Below are 10,309 nucleotides of genomic sequence, written 5' to 3'. Positions count from 1 at the left end.
GTAGCAGTCAAGCTTGCAAAATCTATTCCTTGACAGTCATATCTCACCTTGGAAGGTTTTTCTTGATCTCCTTTCTCTTGGCATTCATGAGGGAAGCATTTGAGCTCCATCAGGACATTGCTTGAGCTATTCTTGAGCTCATTTTGGAGAGCTTTGGTTACACAAGTAAGGCAAAATAGGGCTCTATCACTCATTATTTGAAGGTCTACTTGTTCTCTACCCTTATGAGCTTGATTAAAGGCTACCTTAGAGCCTTAATAGGCACCCCATTGGAGCCCACTACATTCCCCATACCCACAGTAGCAGGTCATGACCTGTTTTGACTCTAGGCAACTAGCATGGTATGGCCAAACTGTGCCTATTTTCTAGGAGTTTCCAAGCAGCCCATCCTTTTGCTCTCCATGCTTCTTGGTAGCTCATAAGTGATCATTATTACATTTGGATGCTTAGTTCTCATGTTAAGCACTGCTCTTGGTCATTGCAGGTGATTGCCATTATTTTGGTGGCTAGAAATTTCAAACAGAAGGCTAGAAAACAAGGTAGCACATATTCTTCAGTATTTAAATACTTATGGATTATACTTGTGTGGTGGCTACTTGATGCCTATTGATGCTAAATGGTTGAGGATATATGCTTCTTGTTTGAACATGCTTTTGGCCCATGTACACACTAAATTAATGAAACGCCCGAAAAGGATAGGCGTCCCGATCAACTTCTCGCACAAAGAATCCACTTTGTGTATGAGCCCCAGTCAATAAAGTTTACGGAATCCACCATAAAACCTCACGTAATCCACCGTGGCACGAAATCCACCGTGAAATATGCCTCCTGGCATCACAAGATTGGATGGTACTTGCCAATGTAGGATCTAGAATGTTGGTAAGAGTGGTTACAAGAGTAGGAAATACCTGTTTTATAGCTTTTAAGAGAATAGCTATATCATCTTCTTCATGTATTGGAGCTTGTACCGAGGCAAACTGTGCCATAAGTCCCTTCATGTATTGGAGCTTGTACCAAGGCAAGCTATGCCATAAGTCCCTTCATGTGAGAGATGAATTTTCCCAAGCTTCTCCTGATTGATATTCCAAGCTAAGAATTCAATTTTAAGGAAGATTTTAGTATTTTTACTAGTGGCTCCATAGAGCTTTTCAAGCTCATCCCATTTTTCTTTAGCAATATTTAGTTGATCAACATGATGAATCAATGACTCATCTAAGTGTAACATAATGATTTCCTAGGCATGTTGGCCATCCTTTATATCAACTAGATTTGTAGAGTTAACAGCTCTAGTGCCTTGAATGAGAGGCCAATACCCTATCTCCATCATTTTATACTTGATAGGTACTTGCCATGGGTGGAAATCTTTGCCTATCTTCTAACACGGATTTGGTGCATCTGCCTAAAGGGTAGAAGATTCTTCCATGCAAGTGGGTTTATATGATAAAAGTCACTTCTGATTCCTCACCAAAGTATAAAGCATGACTGGTTGTAAAGGGGTATAAGTAGGAACATGGGATTGATTTTGATGAAATCTTCTCTCTTGTAGTCAAGATGACTACTTTGAGAACCATCTTGGGCTTGGTTGTCGTTGGAGATATGGAACTCATACAAATGGATGTAAAGATTGCTTTCTTACATGATCATTTGCATGAGGACATATATGCAACAGTCTCCTAAGGGTTTTGTGGCAAAGGGCAAAGAGAAAATGGTATGTAAACTCAAGAGGAGTTTGTATGGGCTGAAAGAGGCACCTCAAGAATGGCATCACAATATTGATACATTCATGCAATCTCAAGGCTTTCACAGGAGTCAAGTGGATCACTACTTATACACCAAGAAGGTAGCACAGATATGGCAACTTGATTATCTTGGTCTTGTATGTAGATGGCATGCTAATTGCAGGCAGGGATGTTCATACCTTGGACTCTCTAAATCAAAATCTACATGGTAGTTTTGACATGAAGGATATTGGTGATGCAAATCATATTCTTGGGATGCAGATACTTAGGGATATAGACCAAAAGGGCTTCTCTATCTATCCCAACAAGAGTATGCATCCAAGTCTTTGCAGTGTTTGAATATGGAGGGGGGAAAGTGATTGGGGTTCCACTACCTCCATATGTGAAACTCAGTGCTAGCAAAGGAAAACCCTACTTTTTGATGATGAGAAGGATGAAATGGCCAAGATTTCGTATGCTTCAGTTGTTGGTAGCTTGATGTATGCTATGGTTGCTACATGGTCTAACATTGCCTTTGCAGTGGGAGTGGTTAGCAAGTACATGGAAAATCCTGGCAAGAAGCATTGGGAAGCACTGAAAGGTATCATGAGATACCTCAAGGGAACAAAGGATATGTGCATATGCTTTGGAAAGCATAAGACATCTATCATTGGTTTTACGGATGTAGATTACGCTGGACATTCAAATTGCAGGAAGTCTACTTCAGGGTATGTATTTACTTTCACGGGGGGATCAATCTCTTGGATATCTAGGCTGTAGAAGTGTGTTGTTTTATCTACTATAGAGGTAGAGTATGTGGTTGCCATTGAGCCATGTAAAGAGGCCTTATGGATTTCACCTCTGGTTGGAGAGCTTAGTATTATAGAGGTTCCTATCCTCCACTGTGATTGTCAGAGTGCTATCATGTTAGCATGGAATCTTGTCTTTCAAACAAAGACAAAGCACATACAAGTAAAGTATCATTTCATCATGGAAGTACTTGATAGCAAGAGCATTGAGCTAGTCAAGGTACATATTGATGATAACCCCATGGACCTTCTCAGGAAGGGTCTTCCAACAGAGTGGTTTGCCCATTGCCGGCAAATGATGGGGATTGGATAGGTATAGGTTTTCAGCTTTGTACATACTTAGACTTAGCTGATTCTTTTCCTCTACCTTTGGGCACGTTGCCTTTAGGGGGGAAGTTGTTGGGAATAAAGGGCCACTATGCCTGGGCATCCTTTGGGGTTGTACCTTTATTGATATACCTATCTCAAAAAACCTAATTAGTACTATCTTTTTGTACCCACAAACTATGTCTTTGTGTCTCTCCCTCTCTCCCTGTATCATTGCATCCATTGAAGCTCCACACTCCATCGATCAGTTCACTTCAAATTCAAGAGTAACTAAAATACATGAGACTCTCAAGAGGCCATACACACCCTAGACTAGCAAACCTATGAAGGGTTGAATAGGCATCATCACACAAGTAGTCTCTGCATCTAAAAGTCGGGATTCCTCTCGAACCCATGCACTAGGGGGAGCATCTTGCATAAGACCCAAGCATGCCAAACCTTGAGTCTCTCCCATAAAAGAGCTATCAAAACTTGGTTTTAGGTCATGCAAAATATTGCTAAGGAAACTTGGAAGCTTATGGAACTCCATCCCTTAACTATCAACTTTTCTTAGAGAAAATAATGCAAGAAGTACTATGTGAAACTAGACATGTTCCATTAAGAGAGACTAAGTGCCCTTGGTGAGTACATATTCTAAGATATCATATGGTCAAGGGTCTTAATTGTAGGCAACAGTTGTGCTCAACTTCTCAAGAGTTTAGGCAATTCCATGAGTCAAAGACACTCCTTACCATTGACCACTCTACAAGTAGAGTTCTAGGAACACCTAGATAATTTAGGTCTTGCTATTTTGGTCTTAAGAAGCCATACCTATCCATCATACATTGAGAATCCTTGGAACCAAGATTGTGGTGATACCAGCACAACATTTTGTCTTAGGGCACAACCTTTGGATGATATTCTGAACCAAGTCACACTCAAGCTAGTATACATCACTAGAATTATCGTCACCCTAGCATGATTGCACAGCCTAGTGCACTTACAAGGGCTAGTCCTCAATGTGTAAAACCAACTTTCAAATCAAGAGTCCCTAAATCTATAATAAGCTCAAGCCTCTTGATTGTGAAAGTCAATAGAAAATTTTTGGGTAGCTCACTCTATGTATACCCTCAACGTCACATGCGTTAAAGGCCTATTTATAAATATCCTTATCTATGAAATTTTTCTTAATAGAATATAACCCCTTTCTATTCAATCTGTAAGTAACCCCTTTACATCGGGACCCTTTTGTATGTAAAAATGTGGAAAAATAGTATTTTAAAAATCCCTTATGTTGAACCCACGTGATACATATATATATTTGTGATGTTTGACATCCTTGAGGCAAATTTTGAGTGCTACTTTGCACCTTCTTGAGCTACTTTGATGATTGGGTGAAGTATTGCACAAAAATTAATTAAAAAGTTTGATTGAGAATTCTTGAAAGGAAAAACCACATTGCATTCTTTCATTTTCCTTGAGAAAGAATTGAAAGCTTGTTTGCGTACTATTCACGATTAATTTCACTTCGTAAAAAAACAACAATCTATTGTGATAATAAGCGTGTATGTGTTAATTCATTCAAAAAGCAAGGGGACGAACCAACCAATCACTTGAAACCAAATAAGAAAATGGAATCAAGAGACCACAAGAAGTTGAACCACAACAATACTAAGACAAGGGGGAAAAAGGCAACAAAATAGATATTATGTGAAGTACATAAGTTAAGCAAGTCCTAGTGAAACAAGTGCTTGGACAAAGTGTCTCTTACAAGAGAAACCACTACTCTACCAAACCTCATCAACATTATTAAAACCATAGTTGTACAAAAACAAAAAGTGACTATGTCATCATCAGGATCAAATGCTAGAGCAACCTAGGGATTTTAACCCTCGGGAGTTTCCATCTGATATCCAATAGCTCTTGGCATAGTACAAGCAAAAGGCGTGGATAATGCATATAGGTAGACCAGCACATGAGATCATTAATAAGATAGAAGGGGAAAAAATGCTAGGGAAAGGCCTATTACAATAGATTGAAAGGTTCATGCAAACACAATGAGTCAATAGGCAAAGAAAAGAGGTCAAACTTAACAAAATGCAATGCATCCTGGCATTCGCAAGGCACATATGACCAAGGGTTAATGCTCACATAGAAGGAGCAATCAAAGTAGACCTCAATCTGACCAAACTCCTAACTAAGTGATTGCTAGACAATTTAATCAATGAATAGAATAGTGTTGCACTAGCTGTGCCAATCCTAGCAGGATTAGGGGTTGTGCCTAATGCCAGATACCAGACTAAACTACAATAGTCACAAAAAGAGTTGAGAAATACAATAAAAGAGTTCAAGGATATATTCACATGGTCACTTCATGAGATCAAGGGAGTAGACCCTAGCATCATCACCCATAATATTCCCATGGTATCAAAGGCATTCCTAGTCAAACCACGACCATACACTATGAATCCCAAGCATGCACATGCTATCAAATAAGAAATTGAAAAATGATTGAATATTGGATTCATTTATGAAATAGAGCACATGGAATTGGTGTCACCAACTGTGATAGTGTTGAAGAAAAATGGATAAAATTCAAGCATGTATGAATTACAAGAAAGTAAACACTGCAACAAAGAGAGACAACTATCTACTACCGTACACCAAGCACATGCTAGAGAGAGTCCCAAGGAAGGAAGGTTAGAGATTCCTTGACAGATTATTAAGTATAATCAAAGGTGCAAGTCCATCCAAATGACAAGCATAAAATGGCATTCACCACCATTGAATGGTTTGCATTTTCATATATAGTGATGCCATTTTGATTTATGAATGCTCCTACCACTTTTCAATGGCTAGTGTGCACAATACTCAAAGAAATCCTTTGCAAATGTTTGGAAGTGTTTGTAGAAGATCTCTACTGAATATCTCAAAAAATTTTGAGTAGTCTTCGAATGTTGTAGGTAGTATGGTCTCTACCTAAACTCCTTAAAGTGTCAACTTTGGATAAAACACAAATGTATCTTAAGGCATGTGGTTTTGAAGAATGGTATTGCTATTAACTTTTCCAAATTTTGAGTCATTATTGATTTGCCACCATCGACAAACTACAAGGAAGTTCAATGCTTCCTCGGACATACATGATATTATCAACAGTTTATGTTGAATATGATACCCATTGCTTGGTCACTTTATAAATTGTTGATCATATTCGAGTGTGCTGAGGAATGCTGATGTGCTTACAAAGAACTCAAAGAGGATATGACTACCACACCAACCCTATGAGCCCCAGATTTGAGCATAACCTTCTACTTACACATTGGCGCTTCAAATTTTGCTATGGGAATAGTTTTGTGCTAACTTGGAGAACATAAAATTCAAATGTACATACCAAAGCTTGTCTTGCCCTTATTATAAGCTTCTCAACTTACTTTCAACTACATTTGCTCTATTAAATTTTCCATAGGTTGTAGACAATTAGAGTACAAAGGTCTCAAAGTCATATTTGCATACAAAGGTCTCAAAGACATACAATAGCAATGGATTCTTCTCAAGAAAGGGAGCATATTGATTACAAGAATAGCAACTTGATTGGGATACATGACAAGATATAATATGACTAGATTAAACAAAAGACTTGAACTACTAGAGGACTTATCTCACAAGAGCCTCACAATTGGTGTTGGAAACATCCAAAGGCTACCTATGGTAGAGCCTAGGAAGGTTAAAAGAGAAGCTTCTAGGAAAGCATTAACATAGGCAATGACACAAGCATCAACAATAGAAGTAATGCCACACGCCTTGATAATATCAACATGACATAAGCATTGCTTATATGAGCATTTACATGAGTAATGATGCAAACATTGATATAAGCAATGATATAAGTAACCTTTTAGAGTCTTATTCAAATTTTTTTTCTTACATATGCATACATGAGTGCATTTTGACACAGGAATTTATGATTTGATACAACCAATCTTCTAGAAACTTCTTCATGAAATTTAAGAATTATTATATGTATGTTTATCATTCGATTATCCCATCAACTCCACAAGTTTGTTTGTCAAATTTACATAAATCACAATTTTGACATAAAAATTTGTCATGTGACAATAAAATTGCATGTCAAATATTTGTGACTTCACATAAAAATTTGTGCAAATTGATTTATATACCAAATTCAAGAAGATTTCTTGTGTCAAATCACATTTATATGTGTGTATGTTAAATTTAATTAATACATTATAACTTGTTGAATTTATCAAATGACAAATTTTAATGTCAAATTGCATTTATGTATATGTAGCGTGCAAATTTTTATAAGCTATCTTACAAGAATATAAAAATTGGCACTAAGCATTGAAGAATGAGCAAGAACCTTAGAAGTTGTCAAATTTATCAAAAGACAAATTTTGATATGTCAAATTGCATTTACATATATGTAACATGCAATTTTTTAGAAGCTATCTTACAAGCATATAAAAATTTGTACTAAGGACTGAAAAATAGGTAAGAATCTACTTTTGAAAGCTTTTCTTTTCCACTTAAATCACTTCCACTATATGCTCAACAACTCAACAAATTGGAAAATCAACTTAATCAATTATGTATTTCCTTGTGAGTGGTGGATTTTTGCCCTCGAAAGGTGCTAAAATTTTGCAAAAAAAAACCAAAATTTAGGAGGAAATTGAATCCCGTTGAAGGCGATAGAGGCAGTTGGGTCGATTTTAAGCGGCAATTAAAAGATGGGTTTCAAAAGTGCTTTGAAGATGCACCAAGTGACGGATGCGGATTTTTCATAATTTTTATGAGTGCCAGATTGGATTTTTGGAAGTTGTCGACAATGCGGGACCTCGAGATGGTTAGGCAAAAAATTTTAGATCATGAAACGAATGCTGGACGTGAAAGAGGTAGTGCTCACAGTGGAGGCCAAGGAAAATTTGATGTAAATGGGTCTTTTTATTGGAAGGGGTGTGACCCTTGTGTAAGGTGCCCACCCATCAGCTGTCTAGGCACGGTTTTAGTTGTCTATCGAGAGATGAATCTAAGTGTCATTGCCCAGCACTCCCATGGAATGTTTCGAGTTTTGGCGCCTAGGGTTTTCCGAATCCGCCTCGCAAGGGAACGTTCATGGCCAACGAACCCACTAGGATTGACCTGAAATTTGGGCTTCTAGTGGCCAAGGTCTCCTAACAGCATTCTAGCGTCGAATCCTAGGCATCCTACTTTACGCTGAGATACCCAAGGCGAAGCAGACCCATGTCGCTGTTGGTTCAAAGAGAATGGAAAACGAGAGGGATGCACTGCTCAACCTCTCTGCCCATAGGGCATAGTCCCATTCTAGTCCCCTAAAATGACATGAAACAAGGTTTTCTAATCTAACAATTACTAAGGGTCGTCAGACATCGGTAAAACCTTGTGAGAAGCCTCCCAGTTCTTTGGGACCACCTTGCCGTAGGATGGACCCGTGGGGGGTTCCGCCCACCCACTTCCCTTAATAGCTTTAGTTTTCTAATTAGGTCTTACCACATTTATGTGTGACACTTAAAGTCATCTTCATTAATTAAGCCTTTTAGGGAACAGGGTTTGTTCACATAACTTATAGCACAGACACAAAAATAGAGTAAAGCGATCTATTGACAAACAAGTTCAAACAAGTTCCTTAACTTATCTTCAAGTTAATCTTTGTCTCCCACCCATATAACAAAAATTATGTATCCCTTCTGTCCAACAGAAGTATCTCTTCTGCCCTGCAGAAGTAACTAGTCCAAATCACATGGCACAACAAATTCAATCCTTTATCTAAAATAGGATCTCCCAACATGCCTAGACATTGGGGCCACGAAGGTCTTCAACTCCATTCTAGACCTAGCAAGGGGTGTCCAGAGCTCCAACTGACCTGCAATTTGCCTAGGAGCGAAACATCATTCCAATGATTGGCCTTTTCACCACTCGACCTTCTGCCCATGAATCGCGCAGTGCCCTCTTTGGGTTAATCCACGGTGTGATCATGGAGGTGATCCACCCATGCAAAATATCCTTCCTTAATTAATCCAATTAAGAATCAAGCACAAACAAGGCATTCAACCCTAATATCATCTCCCAAGAAAACATTCATTTATTCCCATGGTGACTTGTCATCACAAGCCCTTGCCATGCATTTACCATAAATCACAAACACTTGGAATAATCATCCAAACAACAACTAACAACTAGTTGAATGTAAAAGCATTTAGGATGTTGCTCGATCAACCAACAAAACCAATTGTATTCTTTCCAAACAATGTAAGATAGATGATATAACATTTCCATCATATATTTGCTCTCCCCCTTGGGATCTAAGAGCAATACTATGCAAAAAATGTTTCTTAACACTTCCTTCCTTCGGCTAGGGTATATGTTAAGGATTCAAACACTATTCATGATGTAATTTCTATAGGTCACTTACCATGATTGATAACCCAACCCTGAATTTGGATTGGCAAAAGTCATCATTATCCGATGGATCTCAAGACATCTTAGTTTTAACCCTTACGATTATTTTATTGTACTAGCTCTTACTCAAATCATGAGACAAATAGGAAATTATCCTCATATATCAAAATATGTTATAGGCATAACGTGTAAATACTTGATAAGATAAGTTCAAGATTATCTCAAGTAATTAGACTCCAACAGGCCTTGCCTTGAGCTAGAATCTAGTTCTTCTTAATATTTGGGCTCTTAGGCTAAGTACTTTTGAAGTATCTAAACTAGTACTTTCTATTCATGATTCTTAATGTCATATTCTTTTAGCAATTATGATATTTATAACCCTTGACTATGCTTTAACCTAGCACTTGTATGCACAATATTTTAATGTTGTTCTTTTAATGACTATATCCTTCATAACCCTTGACTAATTCTTCCTTGTAATTGCTTTATCAACGAATAAACCATATGCAACTAGGTGTAATTAACTTTCCTTGATATATACACTTCACAAGCTCCATCTTATGAATATGTGAGATGAAATGATCTATACTCATGCATCATAGTATGGGCCTAACATATCTCATACAAGAATCAAAACAAGCATCTATCAATTTGGAAATACATTACTTACGATCGGCATCGCAATTTGGATTGACGGTGATGCCTTTGTCTAAAGCTTCGTCATTGGTTATGGGATTGCCATCTGCACATGACATTCTAATCTTGGGGGACCATCGTCTGCAAGTAGACTCATGAGATTAAGAAGGCGGAATAGATTCGAGATGGGAGAGTGTAAGAGAAGATGGTTAAGTCGAGGATCGAGATAGAGGGAATTGTGTAGACTTTCCGGGTAACTATTCTCTCTCTCTCTCTCTCTCTCTCTCTCTCTCTCTCTCTCTCTCTTGCTCTCTCTCTCTCTCTCTCTCTCTCTTTCAAGCTCTCTCTCACAATCTCTTGGAGGGGTATCCTTCTCTCTACCTCTCTCTCACAACCTCTCGG

Source organism: Lygodium microphyllum, chromosome 21 (assembly GCF_053477565.2).
Source record: "Lygodium microphyllum isolate KBCC chromosome 21, Lygodium_microphyllum_v1.1.10, whole genome shotgun sequence".
NCBI classification, from domain to species: Eukaryota; Viridiplantae; Streptophyta; class Polypodiopsida; order Schizaeales; family Lygodiaceae; genus Lygodium; species Lygodium microphyllum.
The sequence above is the reverse complement of the archived record's forward strand: the minus strand, read 5'-3'. Positions refer to the sequence as shown.